General features: G+C 38.7%; 3 long non-coding RNA genes across 25 annotated transcripts in view; 1 reads left to right on the plus strand and 2 right to left on the minus strand.

Moving 5' to 3' along the window:
• Nucleotides 1–12541, minus strand: part of LOC145430330 (uncharacterized) — a 184476-nt gene extending 171935 nt beyond the window's left edge. For 6 of the 9 annotated variants that reach the window (XR_013910820.1, XR_013910822.1, XR_013910824.1 and 3 more), the window contains exons 1-5: nucleotides 11942–12541; nucleotides 11243–11404; nucleotides 10952–10990; nucleotides 10657–10776; nucleotides 10353–10514 (exon numbers count right to left, since the gene is read on the minus strand). This is a non-coding gene — a long non-coding RNA (uncharacterized LOC145430330). Of the gene's footprint in view, nucleotides 1–10352; nucleotides 10515–10656; nucleotides 10777–10881; nucleotides 10991–11242; nucleotides 11405–11941 lie in introns of all 9 variants that reach the window. The other 3 variants (XR_013910818.1, XR_013910816.1, XR_013910819.1) reach the window with 3 other exon arrangements.
• Nucleotides 1434–14114, plus strand: LOC113029213 (uncharacterized). 15 transcript variants are annotated; one of them, XR_013910836.1, is made up of 10 exons: nucleotides 1450–1505; nucleotides 1711–1791; nucleotides 3009–3868; nucleotides 4121–4159; nucleotides 4335–4454; nucleotides 4597–4758; nucleotides 8618–8731; nucleotides 9458–9615; nucleotides 12622–12679; nucleotides 13633–14114. It is a non-coding gene; the product is annotated as an uncharacterized LOC113029213 (long non-coding RNA). The 15 variants fall into 15 exon arrangements; XR_013910831.1 differs by having other exon boundaries at nucleotides 1434–1505; nucleotides 1711–3868; XR_013910834.1 differs by lacking the exon at nucleotides 1450–1505 and having other exon boundaries at nucleotides 1535–1791.
• LOC145430331 (uncharacterized) lies at nucleotides 5574–7519 on the minus strand. The gene is made up of 2 exons (XR_013910844.1): nucleotides 7009–7519; nucleotides 5574–6055 (listed from the first exon to the last, which is right to left on the minus strand). It is a non-coding gene; the product is annotated as an uncharacterized LOC145430331 (long non-coding RNA).
• Nucleotides 14115–17673: the final 3559 nt, after the last annotated feature.

The following is a 17673-nucleotide window of genomic DNA, read 5'->3' on the forward strand; positions in this document are numbered from 1 at the left end:
GCTGCAAAACCTGTTTGCCCAACACGGGGATATCGAACTTTAAAAGATAAAGCCATAAATATGTTTATATGCGTCTTCTATCAAAAGTTACAGCTGTCTTGAATGAAAGCATTATAGCAGCTTACCTCGATCATGTGGTAGAACAGACACATGGGCCACCTACGTGTCCTTCTACGGCAGGAGTAGTTGCCACAAACCTGCAAAACAAAAAGAAATGATCAGGTGACATGAACAGATTTATACAGCCATAAGCAAGAGATTCTTCCTGCCTGTGGGCGTCAAACTGGACCCCCCCCCCCCCCCCTCCTTACTGTAACTATCAAAACTATCATAGTCTAAAACTATCATCTCATATCAAAACTATTATAATCACATTATCTGACTTTATCAGTTATAACAATGAGAAACGGTAAACAATTTGGCAAATAAATTACTTATAATTGTGCTTACCTGGTCCAAATGATCCACAGTCCCTTTGCATTTGTTATAATCCAGGATGATGTGGGGCTTTCTCTTCCCAGAGTCCTGGACTTGTAGCTCACGGTGCCTGGTGCTCAATAAGACAACCTTTTTTCTTTGCTTGGGGATGTAGGAAACCACAGCCTTGCCCCCCCTGTAGCGACCTGGACGGGAGAGACGATCATCGAATCTTACTGCCCGATTAATTTGCTCAAATCATTTTTTTTTTGACATGGTAGCATGAAACAGAAGAGCCCTGTCTCCCCATTTCACAGGCTTGTTGTCGTTTCATGTTGAGACCTGTACAGGCCAGCCAGCATCACAAGCCCCATGTAAGCCTGCAACTCCTCATCTTCCAGTCTTTTACTGACCTGTTGCCCCTGCAGGTTGGTGAAATGCAGGATTAGCTGCATAATGTCCTCTGCAAAAAAAAAGATGGAAAGTGCTCACAGGGCTGCTGATCCTATACGAATTGCATAATGGGTTGGTCCTGGGGTTAAAATGGGGGGAGGAAAAAATGGCAGGACCTCTTCGTGTGTGGGTTGCCACATGATTTCTCCATTTTTAGATCTCCACTGGCCATCCTCCAGTCTTGTCTCTTCCTCCTGCTCTTCTTCCTCCTTCTCCTTCTCCTCCTCCGCACATGAGCTGCAAAGCTCCTCGGTGCCTGGCAAAAATTCTTCTTCGCTGTCAGAAGTATCTCCACTGCTTGTGGAGAGTGCAAAACTGCAGCAACAGCCTCCTCTAAACTGAGTGCACGCTTCATTGTGTCTGTGCAGAAATGACCACTCAGACCAGGCTGCAAAGTATTCTCATAGACTTCAAAGGTGCACCTGAATAAACATGCTATACCATACATCCAATAAGAGAGAGGAGGCACACTCTTGATCAAGAAAAAACATAAGCGCACGCCTTTGATCTCTCCCCCCCCCCCCCCCCTCTCTCTCTCTCTCTCTCTCACACACACACACACACACATGCACATACATACATACACAATACCATTTTATGGTGGTTAGCTGTTTTATTGTCATGCATTTTACAAGGTAAGATAACCATGTCCTGCATTCAAAACCACTGAAAATGTCTATGGTGGTGCTGTGCCTAATATTGTGCTGGTGTATGCTGGGTAATCGCACAGCTAGCGACTGGGTGACTTTATTCACCCGCTTCGGCTGTTGTCAGTCCATATCCCCTAGATATGGACCATCTCCTGCTAGATTGTTCAGAAGGTTGTTATCATCCATCCAGATGGAGGATCACTAACAGGAGCGTGGGAAGACTCCAGAATCCACTCTGGCTGCAATCCGGTGGATACAGGAGTGTGTACAGGTAAGACCGTTTAAACGGACAGCATTTATAGAATGACTATTAAAAGTCAGACCAGCGAGTGTCAATAATGTTAATGTGGTTATGTTAGTAATACACCGAGTGCTAATATAACAGCTTTAAGATGCATTTGTAGATGTTATTACGTGTTTTACCGTCTTTATGGTGCTAGCTTAAAGTTACGGTGTAAACGTTAGCTTATATTGGAGTAAAGCTGTTACTGTTTAAACGATGTTAGCACAGAAATATTAGCTTCTGTCATGACTGACGAAGTTACTAGTTAATAAAGTTTCCAGTAAAGTGTTTAATCGCAGCCACAGACTGACAGCAAATATCTCGATTAGCTTCAGTGCATCTGTAATAAATATGTGCAAGTTTCAGTGCTTCGTTTAAACTGTATGATACTTATACTGACCCAGGGTCAGTGTAAAATACAATCCTAGCTGTGTGAACAAAGCCTGGCTCCTTTAATCCTGCATGAAAAACCTCAGGATGCAGGCTATTATTACTCTTTCCTGCTGGCACACCTGTCACACCTGAGAGTCAGCTAGAAACTTACAGTGACGTGGACATCATGCAAAGACTGCCAGACTCTGTAATACTGCAAATGATCAGTGACTCAAGTTAACACTAAACTTTAAACGGTACCTCTGTGTCTCTGTGTGCTGAACATTTAGGATTGAGTCAGGCTGCATCTGTGTTAGTCCTCTGACAGACTGGTGACCTGTCCAGGTGTGCTCTACCTATGACTACTGGGACAGGCTCTAGCTCCTGTAATAGAAATTTTATGTTATTCTCATTTAAAGCATTTAAGTGCTTATGCATATGCTTAGTTGTGACACTGTTATAGACTGTTCAATGAAGGTTTCTAAAACTAGATGAACTTACTTCAGCAGTTTGAGAAAACAACTCCCTTTACAGGTGCTGATAACGTCAAGGGCACAAAACAGCATAACCATTGATCCGTTAGGTTTCATAGCGAGACACGTGAAGTGGCAGAGCTGACATGACTGAACTGTGATGTTTGATGTGTGTTTGCTCTCCTGTGCACAGTAATAAATAGCATGATCACAGCTCTTTCTGTGTTGCAGACTTTATTAAAAAAATTCCATGACATCTACTATAACTGAACCAACCTGGTGCTCTTCATTTATGGAGGCTGTTGAGTCTGAATGTTGGATGTTGTGTATCTCGTGTTCTCTGGGCTTTGTTGTCCTCAGTCTTTTTGCAGGATCAGAAAACAAAACCGGGAGGCGCGTAAATGTTTCTTCTCCATGATGTTTCTTCAAATGTTTCTTCTGGATGATGATATGACCGTGACACGGGATGCCACCTTTGGTCTTGTGACGAAGCAAAGCTCAGGAAGAAGTGTGATTAAATGGTACCCACATGTTGAGAAGGATGTACAGGGCACCTGCAGCCAAATCCAAGCTTCAGCTTAGTTGTAGTTGCAGAATGCTATAGGACTGAGACATCTAAGGCATCAAATGTTTGATTAAACGGATGAAAAAGAGAAGTTTTTTCCCTATAATTATCACTTCTTAAAATCTGTAGCAACTTCAAGTCTGTCAGCATGCTGAGCATGCTCAGAATGTGACAATATATTTTTGTTCAATATTTAATTTCTTTCAGTTGCAATTGTTAAATGAAAAAATATATATTCTTATAATTTAGCAAACGAATTTATAAAAAAAAAAATACATATATCTGTATTAGTTTTAGTAAATTAATTTGACACCTGTATTGAAAATACCATATTGTATTCATACAGAATCAGTATGGTATCATTGTTTGTCTGTTCACTGATTGTTGAAGCTAAGAGCTACTTTGATCTGTTTAGATCTAAAGTATCCAAAGTTGAGTTCTAATGTTTCTTCACCCCTGTGTGTGTGATATGTGATTTCCTACATGCTGGCAGAGCAGAGCAGCAGTTTGTGCTCACAGATGGTGACGGTGTGGAGAGACGGTGGTATTTCCTCAGAAGAACCAGCAGAGTCACAAAGGACACCAGTCCATCTCACCACCTTGACTTGCTGACTGATGTTCGTCTACACTGCACAGAGGAAATCAACTGACCGAGGTTTGTCCAGTGACGTGTTATGAAATGTATATTTGTTTTATGCTTACAGATATGTTTTTCTTGACAGAGGCTCTGCAGAGGTTAGACAAAGCAGAGAAAACATGTGCTTTACATTTTACTGTGATTTATTGAGATATTTGTTGCCTGATGTTCAGCAGGAATGGAGAAATAGAATCAAAGGGAGATGTTTTTCCTGTTTTTGTAATGATGTAAGTAAATTTTCAATATTATTTATTTGCTTGGTTATATTAGGAGCGTTTCTGAGTGAGGGGGAGAGGAGTCATCATCCAGGTAAAGTGACGTGGATCAGTGGATACACTTGTCTCCCCTTTAAAGGAGACGATCCAAGTCATCCTTAAATGTTAGCGCTTTCAAATACACAAACATTTTTAAAGGACAAAAATGAACATCCAACTTTGACTGTAATACAAAATAAATCTTTGCATGTGTGTTTTCAAACTCTCAGATGGGCAGTATATCAGTCTTGGACTGTCTAACCTGCCGGAGCAGCACTGAATGACCACCGCACGAGCATGTTCCTGCAACATTCAGCATCTGATCCTTCATCTGTGTGCTTCTGCTTTTGGTAAGTAGAGTTACCCAACTCCAGTAACTCTAAACACATGCCATCCATTTCTAACGGCCTGGTTACTTCCTGTCAGTTACTTTAGAAACCATGTGGTCACCTGACCTAACACTGTTTCTTCTTCTTCTCCTTAATGTTGAAGTGTCAAATGTCAAACAGCTGGAGAGGAAACTACACCAGTGTACTGGGATGTTTCAGCAACACGTGCCAGATGCTGTTCCTTCATGGTGACATCACCAGAGACAGTCCCGCCCACCTCAGGACCCATTGATTATGATGATCTGATCCATCAAACCCCCAGCAGGTGAACTTTATTCATGACATAACACCGCAACAATGTAAAAAATTAAACAGCAACAGTCTAAATGTAAAGTGCATTCTAAAGTCCTCTTCAATAAATTGTATGCAAAGAGTCATTCAGGTCACTACAGAACCCAGAGTCTTCATCATTAAATCTCTGGTTGCTTCATTTTTTCTATCCTATATCAGATATTTTAAAGGTTAGCTTAGGTAAAGTTCCATTCTCATGGTGAGGCAAAGTGCTTTATGTGTGTGTGTGCCCGTGTCATGAACGGCTATAAAAGGCCTATAATTAAAGAACAAAGCGGGGTTTGAGTTCGAGTTGCGGCAGACTGTCACTACTTGTAAATGGAACGCAGCCTTCCTACGGCGGACAGCTAATAACAGGAATCGGACGCGGTCCAGCCAAGTCCACAGCAACCACCATAGCAACCGCCTAGCATGACCTTAAAAACATATTCTGTCTTCATAACTATCAAAATCGTGAAATGATTTGCAAAGTGTGAAAGTGTTACAGCTGCAGAGAGCTATGGCGGTATCTATGGAAGCTGTTTACATAGCTAATAATATACGATGTAACCATGGAGACAGTCAGTCACTTGAGCTAGCGGTGCATGTTTACTACAGTGAATAAGGTGATTGAGTGCACAGCGTCCACACTCTGCAGGGGGTAAAGACATTACTTCAATATTGTTTTATATTGATATATATTAGCCTTCTGTTGACCATCACCTCAGGTTCACCATTACAGTTTCAGATTACAGATGCACACTGTCTAAACACATTCAAAAACTCATGTCTCAGAAATAAGCACAGCTGTTCATGTTTGTCATTAGAGTTTTATTTGTAAGAAAATTATGAACTTCATATTGTGCATTAAATAAAAGAACATTTCACAACTCTGAGTCAACAGAAACAGGTAACAGAAATGTCTCTAATGTGTACAGTGTAGTGTAAGCATTAAAAGATCATAAAGGAAAAACTAACATTTATGTGAAACTAATTGTAATAAAAAATGAGCAGGTGCTTTATAGATTTAAAAGAAAGAATCTGAAAACAACACTTTTTTGGTCTAAGTGATCAAAGTAGAAAACAGAACTGATGTTCAAGAACAAACCGTAGCTGCACTAATATTACACATCTCGATCGTTGTACTGAACAGACATGTTGCTTTTAAAACCACATGCAGTGTGTGACCATGACTGTTCACTGAGACCATGAACGCCACTTCGCTGAAGCATTCTTCTTCTTCTTCTTGCCATTAAATTGGAAGCAGAAGCAGCACGAGCTGATTTGATCTACTGAAAGGAAAAAGCAGAACATCTGAGTTGAAACCAGTCAGCTGAAATCATTAAGACAGGAACAAATTCAATGCAGTGTCTCAAGTGGCTTAGCCTGTTACAACTGTTGATACAAGCTAAATACGGTTAACACACAGTGTCAGGGAGCTCCAGTGTGGGAACTAGTGGCTTTAGGTTTGTAGTCATTTAACTTTCATCCATTCATTCGTTTAATTCAGGAGGAAGAAATGCCAGGTTGGTGCAGGCTGGTTACATGCATTTGGTCCCATGCTGTCTTTAATTAAATGACTTGGTTCATTTTATGGCTGGGCTGTATGTGGGGTTATATCATGTTATTTGGGCAGGAGTACCTGTCCCCTGTTAGACTTAGAAAGTTTCTCCATAAGTAGAGTTTCTAACTCTTCTAGCACATCTGTGGCTGACAGCTTTTTGGTGGCTCTTTTTACCCCACACTGGTTGTGAGTGTGTAAATAGCCCCACTAGTTATTTTGGGTTGCAGTTAACTAGGGAGGAAGGGGTGGGTATGCCATGATTAGGTGAATAACAATTATATGTGATACATAAATTTCACAATGCATGCATATATCTCTATCAATTAAACCTGGCCTGAGGGCTGCCATTTTTTACATTCAGTTATTTCTCTTAGAAATGTTGGAACTAAATAATGAATGTGTTACAGTTAAAGTGAAACACTGGTCAGTGTAAATGGCTCATTGGGACACAGAAACCTTTAAATTAAACCTGATATCTAGTGTCAAACAATATCAAAGCTGTAAAAGATGTTTACATTCAGAATTTATAAAACTATTATTGTAAATAAATTCAAACAAGTGAGCTTTTCTCTTTGTGCTGAATATCAACACTGTGGTTTCTTAGACTGTAAGCTGTACTTTAGTGCAACCAGTTGCAGAAGCTGCCACTCCAAATGTCTTTTGATAACAAGAAAAAAATACCTTTTCAGTACACGGCCTGAAGTTCTTCTCCGACATCTTCTGCAATCGGCTTTGTCTGCTGGTTTGAAGACAATAAACCACAAAAAAGATGATTTAGTCACTTTGTCTGCGTCATGCAGCTCGAATGTGTCGTGTAACGATGTTGAATAGCCGTCGTTATCCCTCTGCTTTGAGCCTTTTATCAAAAGTTACAGCTAACTTCATGAAGTTGTACAAAAAGGCTTCATTTCGCCGAGACAGTGCGTTTCTGACTATTACATGCATTTGAATGGAGTTCTTGCACGAAACAAAGTATAAGTTTTCATTATGTGAATAACTTGTATTTTACACTGACCCTGGGTCAGTATCAACTTCATGAAGACAGCTGTAACTTTTGATAGAGGACTCACACACACACATATTTATGGCTTTGCCTTATAGAATTCAGCATCTCCGTGCTGAGGAAATAGGTTTTGCAGCTGTTTGAGCTAAGATTTTCAAGTTATTCACAAATTGAAAACCTATACTTTGTGTCGGGCGAGAACTCCATTCAAATGCATGTAATAGCGAGAAACGCACTAACGTGGTGAAATAAAGTGTTTTTCCATAAACTTCATAAAGACAGCTGTAAATTTTGAGAGAAGACTCACACACACATTGGGGGGATATTGAAGTCTATAAGATAAAGCCATGAATATGTTTGTCTGAGTCTTCTATCAAAAGTTACAGCAAGCTCTATGAAGTTGATGAGAAACGCGTTTCTCACTGTTACATGCATTTGAATTTAGTTCTTGCCCGACACAAAGTATAGGTTTTAATTTGTGAATAACTTGAAAATCTTAGCTCAAACAGCTGCAAAACCTATTTCCTGAGCACTGAGATGCTGAATTCTATAAGGCAAAGCCATAAATATGTGTGTGTGATTCTTCTATCAACAGTTACAGCTGTCTTCTTGAAGTTGATACTGACCCAGGGTCAGTGTAAAATACAATCCTAGCTGTGTGAACAAAGCTTGGCTCCTTTAATCCTGCATGACAAACCTCAGGATGCAGGTTATTATTACTCTTTCCTGCTGGCACACCTGAGAGTCAGCTAGAAACTTACAGTGACGTGGACATCATGCAAAGACTGCCAGACTCTGTAATACTGTGAATGATCAGTGACTCAAGTTAACACTAAACTTTAAACAGTACCTCTGTGTCTCTGTGTGCTGAACATTTAGGATTGAGTCTGCATTGACTTTATTTATTGAGACTTTAATGTGCTAAAAGCAGGTTGAAGACAGCTCAGAAACATTTGAAGATTAAAATTTAGCATTATGGCTGCTGGTGGTTTGTAAAGCCTATACTCAGCTGTAGTTTTTGTTACTAATTTATGTTTGTTGTTGTTTAACACAGATTTCAGAAGAGCAAATATGCTTAATAGTTTAACTAGATTTCATTTGTCAGTGTGGGACTGCTGAGTCACCTGAAGAACTCATTTCATTCATTCTCCACATGATGTTCATATACAGAAATGTTTCACAGGAACTGGTTCCTCCCAAACTGTGAACTAGTGTGTTTCCATAGATTATCTCTGTATGAATGTACTTTTAAATGAAGGCAAGTGTTTGTCCTTTTTTGTTCCTCAGTTACAGTACGTGATATCTTGATATCAGGCGGTCAACACTGGGGGAAGACAAGAAGCAGACGTACTTCCAAGAGGGAGCTGCAGTGAGGACACAGCCAGGTCACTGAGGTCAGAGGTCAGAATCTGAAACAGCTCAGGTTTATATTTTAGGGGTTATAAAAAATCAAAATGTATTTATGAAGAAACCTTTAAATAATAGTCATAATTATGATTATTATAAGAAATATCAAACATTTAAGTGGATTTTCTGTTACACATATTGTATTAGCCCTGCAATAAACTGGCAGCCTGTCTTTGTCCTGTATCAGCTGGGATAGGCTTCATCCTCCCGCAACCCTGAATTGGATACATTGTATTCCAATTATGTAATCTGATCATTTACAAACTCAAGGTATCTAATCAAAATGTAAGTAATAATTATAAAATGGGAAAGCAGAAATAAGTGTGACATAAATGTAAATGTGTTAGCTGACATAGAGGACAGCTACATGTAGTCTGAAAAACCTTTGTTGTCAAGTTTGCAGGTATATCAGCACGAGACATTCTTACATAGAAGAGTCTGTTAAAGTCTCTAACTCAGCGAAGCATTATTGGTCCCGTCTGTTTGGATAAATATAGTAAGTTGATGTTTGTCCATTTATTGACACATTTTCTTAAGTGCTTATCCAGTTCAGGATCACAGTGGAGCTGCAGCTGGATATGTTCATTAAATAAACCTTACAAAAGTTAACAATAAACCTGCATCCATGTACGTTGTTGTCCACAGGATAAGAAAATCAAACTGGAACACTGTGGAACATGTTAATAAATGTTTGTGTGTTTATGCCTGTGTCTTTCACAGGAGGCGCTGGAAGGTTTCCCTAATAGTTCCTGGTGAATCAAAGCAGAACCATAAAGGTTGCTGGATTGCATGATGGCCTTACCCCTGAGCAGTCATCCTGTTAAAGGAGGAACCAGTTAGAAGCTGTTTTCAAAGTAGCTGAGCAGATTTCATCTCAAGTAAGCGATTAACTGTTTGTTCATCTGTTCTGCCACTTAAAGAGCATTTAAGGACGTCTTTTGAGTGTCCAGCTGAATTAATTCTACTGGCTCTCATGGTCATTTGTTATTATAGACATATTTTTCATGTTCATCCAGCTATTTAGTAAATTCTATCTATTTAGTAATATCCGTCAGCTATAAAATGTAATATAAATATAAAAAATATCTAAATATCTCCTGCACTTTATATTTTAATGATGTAAGTCTGTTATCGTGTTACATTAGCATTCCTCACATATCAATGAGATGCTGTACAGTACAATCCTACTGACGCAGCAGAGGGATAACGACGGCTATTCAACATCGTTACACGACACATTCGAGCTGCATGACACAGACAAAGTGACTAAATCATCTTTTTTATGGTTTATTGTCTTCAAACCAGCAGACAAAGCCGATTGCAGAAGATTTCGGAGAAGAACTTCAGGCCGTGTACTGAAAAGGTATTTTTTTCTTGTTATCAAAAGACATTTGGAGTGGCAGCTTCTGCAACTGGTTGCACTAAAGTACAGCTTACAGTCTAAGAAACCACAGTGTTGATATTCAGCACAAAGAGAAAAGCTGGGTTCTGTAGTGACCTGAATGACTCTTTGCATACAATTTATTGAAGAGGACTTTAGAATGCACTTTACATTTAGACTGTTGCTGTTTAATTTTTTACATTGTTGCGGTGTTATGTCATGAATAAAGTTCACCTGCTGGGGGTTTGATGGATCAGATCATCATAATCAATGGGTCCTGAGGTGGGCGGGACTGTCTCTGGTGATGTCACCATGAAGGAACAGCATCTGGCACGTGTTGCTGAAACATCCCAGTACACTGGTGTAGTTTCCTCTCCAGCTGTTTGACATTTGACACTTCAACATTAAGGAGAAGAAGAAGAAACAGTGTTAGGTCAGGTGACCACATGGTTTCTAAAGTAACTGACAGGAAGTAACCAGGCCGTTAGAAATGGATGGCATGTGTTTAGAGTTACTGGAGTTGGGTAACTCTACTTACCAAAAGCAGAAGCACACAGATGAAGGATCAGATGCTGAATGTTGCAGGAACATGCTCGTGCGGTGGTCATTCAGTGCTGCTCCGGCAGGTTAGACAGTCCAAGACTGATATACTGCCCATCTGAGAGTTTGAAAACACACATGCAAAGATTTATTTTGTATTACAGTCAAAGTTGGATGTTCATTTTTGTCCTTTAAAAATGTTTGTGTATTTGAAAGCGCTAACATTTAAGGATGACTTGGATCGTCTCCTTTAAAGGGGAGACAAGTGTATCCACTGATCCACGTCACTTTACCTGGATGATGACTCCTCTCCCCCTCACTCAGAAACGCTCCTAATATAACCAAGCAAATAAATAATATTGAAAATTTACTTACATCATTACAAAAACAGGAAAAACATCTCCCTTTGATTCTATTTCTCCATTCCTGCTGAACATCAGGCAACAAATATCTCAATAAATCACAGTAAAATGTAAAGCACATGTTTTCTCTGCTTTGTCTAACCTCTGCAGAGCCTCTGTCAAGAAAAACATATCTGTAAGCATAAAACAAATATACATTTCATAACACGTCACTGGACAAACCTCGGTCAGTTGATTTCCTCTGTGCAGTGTAGACGAACATCAGTCAGCAAGTCAAGGTGGTGAGATGGACTGGTGTCCTTTGTGACTCTGCTGGTTCTTCTGAGGAAATACCACCGTCTCTCCACACCGTCACCATCTGTGAGCACAAACTGCTGCTCTGCTCTGCCAGCATGTAGGAAATCACATATCACACACACAGGGGTGAAGAAACATTAGAACTCAACTTTGGATACTTTAGATCTAAACAGATCAAAGTAGCTCTTAGCTTCAACAATCAGTGAACAGACAAACAATGATACCATACTGATTCTGTATGAATACAATATGGTATTTTCAATACAGGTGTCAAATTAATTTACTAAAACTAATACAGATATATGTATTTTTTTTTTTATAAATTCGTTTGCTAAATTATAAGAATATATATTTTTTCATTTAACAATTGCAACTGAAAGAAATTAAATATTGAACAAAAATATATTGTCACATTCTGAGCATGCTCAGCATGCTGACAGACTTGAAGTTGCTACAGATTTTAAGAAGTGATAATTATAGGGAAAAAACTTCTCTTTTTCATCCGTTTAATCAAACATTTGATGCCTTAGATGTCTCAGTCCTATAGCATTCTGCAACTACAACTAAGCTGAAGCTTGGATTTGGCTGCAGGTGCCCTGTACATCCTTCTCAACATGTGGGTACCATTTAATCACACTTCTTCCTGAGCTTTGCTTCGTCACAAGACCAAAGGTGGCATCCCGTGTCACGGTCATATCATCATCCAGAAGAAACATTTGAAGAAACATCATGGAGAAGAAACATTTACGCGCCTCCCGGTTTTGTTTTCTGATCCTGCAAAAAGACTGAGGACAACAAAGCCCAGAGAACACGAGATACACAACATCCAACATTCAGACTCAACAGCCTCCATAAATGAAGAGCACCAGGTTGGTTCAGTTATAGTAGATGTCATGGAATTTTTTTAATAAAGTCTGCAACACAGAAAGAGCTGTGATCATGCTATTTATTACTGTGCACAGGAGAGCAAACACACATCAAACATCACAGTTCAGTCATGTCAGCTCTGCCACTTCACGTGTCTCGCTATGAAACCTAACGGATCAATGGTTATGCTGTTTTGTGCCCTTGACGTTATCAGCACCTGTAAAGGGAGTTGTTTTCTCAAACTGCTGAAGTAAGTTCATCTAGTTTTAGAAACCTTCATTGAACAGTCTATAACAGTGTCACAACTAAGCATATGCATAAGCACTTAAATGCTTTAAATGAGAATAACATAAAATTTCTATTACAGGAGCTAGAGCTGCATGACACAGACAAAGTGACTAAATCATCTTTTTTATGGTTTATTGTCTTCAAACCAGCAGACAAAGCCGATTGCAGAAGATTTCGGAGAAGAACTTCAGGCCGTGTACTGAAAAGGTATTTTTTTCTTGTTATCAAAAGACATTTGGAGTGGCAGCTTCTGCAACTGGTTGCACTAAAGTACAGCTTACAGTCTAAGAAACCACAGTGTTGATATTCAGCACAAAGAGAAAAGCTCACTTGTTTGAATTTATTTACAATAATAGTTTTATAAATTCTGAATGTAAACATCTTTTACAGCTTTGATATTGTTTGACACTAGATATCAGGTTTAATTTAAAGGTTTCTGTGTCCCAATGAGCCATTTACACTGACCAGTGTTTCACTTTAACTGTAACACATTCATTATTTAGTTCCAACATTTCTAAGAGAAATAACTGAATGTAAAAAATGGCAGCCCTCAGGCCAGGTTTAATTGATAGAGATATATGCATGCATTGTGAAATTTATGTATCACATATAATTGTTATTCACCTAATCATGGCATACCCACCCCTTCCTCCCTAGTTAACTGCAACCCAAAATAACTAGTGGGGCTATTTACACACTCACAACCAGTGTGGGGTAAAAAGAGCCACCAAAAAGCTGTCAGCCACAGATGTGCTAGAAGAGTTAGAAACTCTACTTATGGAGAAACTTTCTAAGTCTAACAGGGGACAGGTACTCCTGCCCAAATAACATGATATAACCCCACATACAGCCCAGCCATAAAATGAACCAAGTCATTTAATTAAAGACAGCATGGGACCAAATGCATGTAACCAGCCTGCACCAACCTGGCATTTCTTCCTCCTGAATTAAACGAATGAATGGATGAAAGTTAAATGACTACAAACCTAAAGCCACTAGTTCCCACACTGGAGCTCCCTGACACTGTGTGTTAACCGTATTTAGCTTGTATCAACAGTTGTAACAGGCTAAGCCACTTGAGACACTGCATTGAATTTGTTCCTGTCTTAATGATTTCAGCTGACTGGTTTCAACTCAGATGTTCTGCTTTTTCCTTTCAGTAGATCAAATCAGCTCGTGCTGCTTCTGCTTCCAATTTAATGGCAAGAAGAAGAAGAAGAATGCTTCAGCGAAGTGGCGTTCATGGTCTCAGTGAACAGTCATGGTCACACACTGCATGTGGTTTTAAAAGCAACATGTCTGTTCAGTACAACGATCGAGATGTGTAATATTAGTGCAGCTACGGTTTGTTCTTGAACATCAGTTCTGTTTTCTACTTTGATCACTTAGACCAAAAAAGTGTTGTTTTCAGATTCTTTCTTTTAAATCTATAAAGCACCTGCTCATTTTTTATTACAATTAGTTTCACATAAATGTTAGTTTTTCCTTTATGATCTTTTAATGCTTACACTACACTGTACACATTAGAGACATTTCTGTTACCTGTTTCTGTTGACTCAGAGTTGTGAAATGTTCTTTTATTTAATGCACAATATGAAGTTCATAATTTTCTTACAAATAAAACTCTAATGACAAACATGAACAGCTGTGCTTATTTCTGAGACATGAGTTTTTGAATGTGTTTAGACAGTGTGCATCTGTAATCTGAAACTGTAATGGTGAACCTGAGGTGATGGTCAACAGAAGGCTAATATATATCAATATAAAACAATATTGAAGTAATGTCTTTACCCCCTGCAGAGTGTGGACGCTGTGCACTCAATCACCTTATTCACTGTAGTAAACATGCACCGCTAGCTCAAGTGACTGACTGTCTCCATGGTTACATCGTATATTATTAGCTATGTAAACAGCTTCCATAGATACCGCCATAGCTCTCTGCAGCTGTAACACTTTCACACTTTGCAAATCATTTCACGATTTTGATAGTTATGAAGACAGAATATGTTTTTAAGGTCATGCTAGGCGGTTGCTATGGTGGTTGCTGTGGACTTGGCTGGACCGCGTCCGATTCCTGTTATTAGCTGTCCGCCGTAGGAAGGCTGCGTTCCATTTACAAGTAGTGACAGTCTGCCGCAACTCGAACTCAAACCCCGCTTTGTTCTTTAATTATAGGCCTTTTATAGCCGTTCATGACACGGGCACACACACACATAAAGCACTTTGCCTCACCATGAGAATGGAACTTTACCTAAGATAACCTTTAAAATATCTGATATAGGATAGAAAAATGAAGCAACCAGAGATTTAATGATGAAGACTCTAAAACCCACTGTCTTGGCGAAATAAAGCGTTTTTGAACAACTTCATATAAATCGCTGTAACTTTTGATAGAAGACTCAGACAAACATGTTTATGGCTTTATCTTATAGAACTCAATATCCCCATGCTGGGCAAACAGGTTTTGCAGCCGTTTGAGCTAAGATTTTAAAATTATTCACATAATGAAAACCTATACGTTGTTTCAGGCGAGTTTCCCATTCAAATGCATGTAACAGTGAGAAACGCATTGTCTTGGCGAAATAAAGCGTTTTTGAACAACTTCATATAAATCGCTGTAACTTTTGATAGAAGACTCAGACAAACATGTTTATGGCTTTATCTTACAGAACTCAATATCCCCGTTCTGGGCAAACAGAACAGGTTTTGCAGCCGTTTGAGCTAAGATTTTAAAATTATTCACATAATGAAAACCTATACTTTGTTTCAGGCGAGTTTCCCATTCAAATGCATGTAACAGTGAGAAACGCATTGTCTTGGCGAAATAAAGCGTTTTTGAACAACTTCATATAAATCGCTGTAACTTTTGATAGAAGACTCAGACAAACATGTTTATGGCTTTATCTTATAGAACTCAATATCCCCGTGCTGGGCAAACAGAACAGGTTTTGCAGCCGTTTGAGCTAAGATTTTAAAATTATTCACATAATGAAAACCTATACTTTGTTTCAGGCGAGTTTCCCATTCAAATGCATGTAACAGTGAGAAACGCATTGTCTTGGCGAAATAAAGCGTTTTTGAACAACTTCATATAAATCGCTGTAACTTTTGATAGAAGACTCAGACAAACATGTTTATGGCTTTATCTTATAGAACTCAATATCCCCGTGCTGGGCAAACAGAACAGGTTTTGCAGCCGTTTGAGCTAAGATTTTAAAATTATTCACATAATGAAAACCTATACTTTGTTTCAGGCGAGTTTCCCATTCAAATGCATGTAACAGTGAGAAACGCATTGTCTTGGCGAAATAAAGCGTTTTTGAACAACTTCATATAAATCGCTGTAACTTTTGATAGAAGACTCAGACAAACATGTTTATGGCTTTATCTTATAGAACTCAATATCCCCGTGCTGGGCAAACAGGTTTTGCAGCCGTTTGAGCTAAGATTTTAAAATTATTCACATAATGAAAACCTATACTTTGTTTCAGGCGAGTTTCCCATTCAAATGCATGTAACAGTGAGAAACGCATTGTCTTGGCGAAATAAAGCGTTTTTGAACAACTTCATATAAATCGCTGTAACTTTTGATAGAAGACTCAGACAAACATGTTTATGGCTTTATCTTATAGAACTCAATATCCCCGTGCTGGGCAAACAGGTTTTGCAGCCGTTTGAGCTAAGATTTTAAAATTATTCACATAATGAAAACCTATACTTTGTTTCAGGCGAGTTTCCCATTCAAATGCATGTAACAGTGAGAAACGCATTGTCTTGGCGAAATAAAGCGTTTTTGAACAACTTCATATAAATCGCTGTAACTTTTGATAGAAGACTCAGACAAACATGTTTATGGCTTTATCTTATAGAACTCAATATCCCCGTGCTGGGCAAACAGGTTTTGCAGCCGTTTGAGCTAAGATTTTAAAATTATTCACATAATGAAAATCTATACTTTGTTTCAGGCGAGTTTCCCATTCAAATGCATGTAACAGTGAGAAACGCATTGTCTTGGCGAAATAAAGCGTTTTTGAACAACTTCATATAAATCGCTGTAACTTTTGATAGAAGACTCAGACAAACATGTTTATGGCTTTATCTTATAGAACTCAATATCCCCGTGCTGGGCAAACAGGTTTTGCAGCCGTTTGAGCTAAGATTTTAAAATTATTCACATAATGAAAACCTATACTTTGTTTCAGGCGAGTTTCCCATTCAAATGCATGTAACAGTGAGAAACGCATTGTCTTGGCGAAATAAAGCGTTTTTGAACAACTTCATATAAATCGCTGTAACTTTTGATAGAAGACTCAGACAAACATGTTTATGGCTTTATCTTATAGAACTCAATATCCCCGTGCTGGGCAAACAGGTTTTGCAGCCGTTTGAGCTAAGATTTTAAAATTATTCACATAATGAAAACCTATACTTTGTTTCAGGCGAGTTTCCCATTCAAATGCATGTAACAGTGAGAAACACACTGTCTTGGCGAAATAAAGCGTTTTTGAACAACTTCATATAAATCGCTGTAACTTTTGATAGAAGACTCAGACAAACATGTTTATGGCTTTATCTTATAGAACTCAATATCCCCGTGCTGGGCAAACAGGTTTTGCAGCCGTTTGAGCTAAGATTTTAAAATTATTCACATAATGAAAACCTATACTTTGTTTCAGGCGAGTTTCCCATTCAAATGCATGTAACAGTGAGAAACGCATTGTCTTGGCGAAATAAAGCGTTTTTGAACAACTTCATATAAATCGCTGTAACTTTTGATAGAAGACTCAGACAAACATGTTTATGGCTTTATCTTATAGAACTCAATATCCCCGTGCTGGGCAAACAGGTTTTGCAGCCGTTTGAGCTAAGATTTTAAAATTATTCACATAATGAAAACCTATACTTTGTTTCAGGCGAGTTTCCCATTCAAATGCATGTAACAGTGAGAAACACACTGTCTTGGCGAAATAAAGCGTTTTGAACAACTTCATATAAATCGCTGTAACTTTTGATAGAAGACTCAGACAAACATGTTTATGGCTTTATCTTATAGAACTCAATATCCCCGTGCTGGGCAAACAGGTTTTGCAGCCGTTTGAGCTAAGATTTTAAAATTATTCACATAATGAAAACCTATACTTTGTTTCAGGCGAGTTTCCCATTCAAATGCATGTAACAGTGAGAAACGCATTGTCTTGGCG

This window comes from Astatotilapia calliptera, chromosome 8 (genome assembly GCF_964374335.1).
Source record: "Astatotilapia calliptera chromosome 8, fAstCal68.1, whole genome shotgun sequence".
NCBI lineage: Eukaryota > Metazoa > Chordata > Actinopteri > Cichliformes > Cichlidae > Astatotilapia > Astatotilapia calliptera.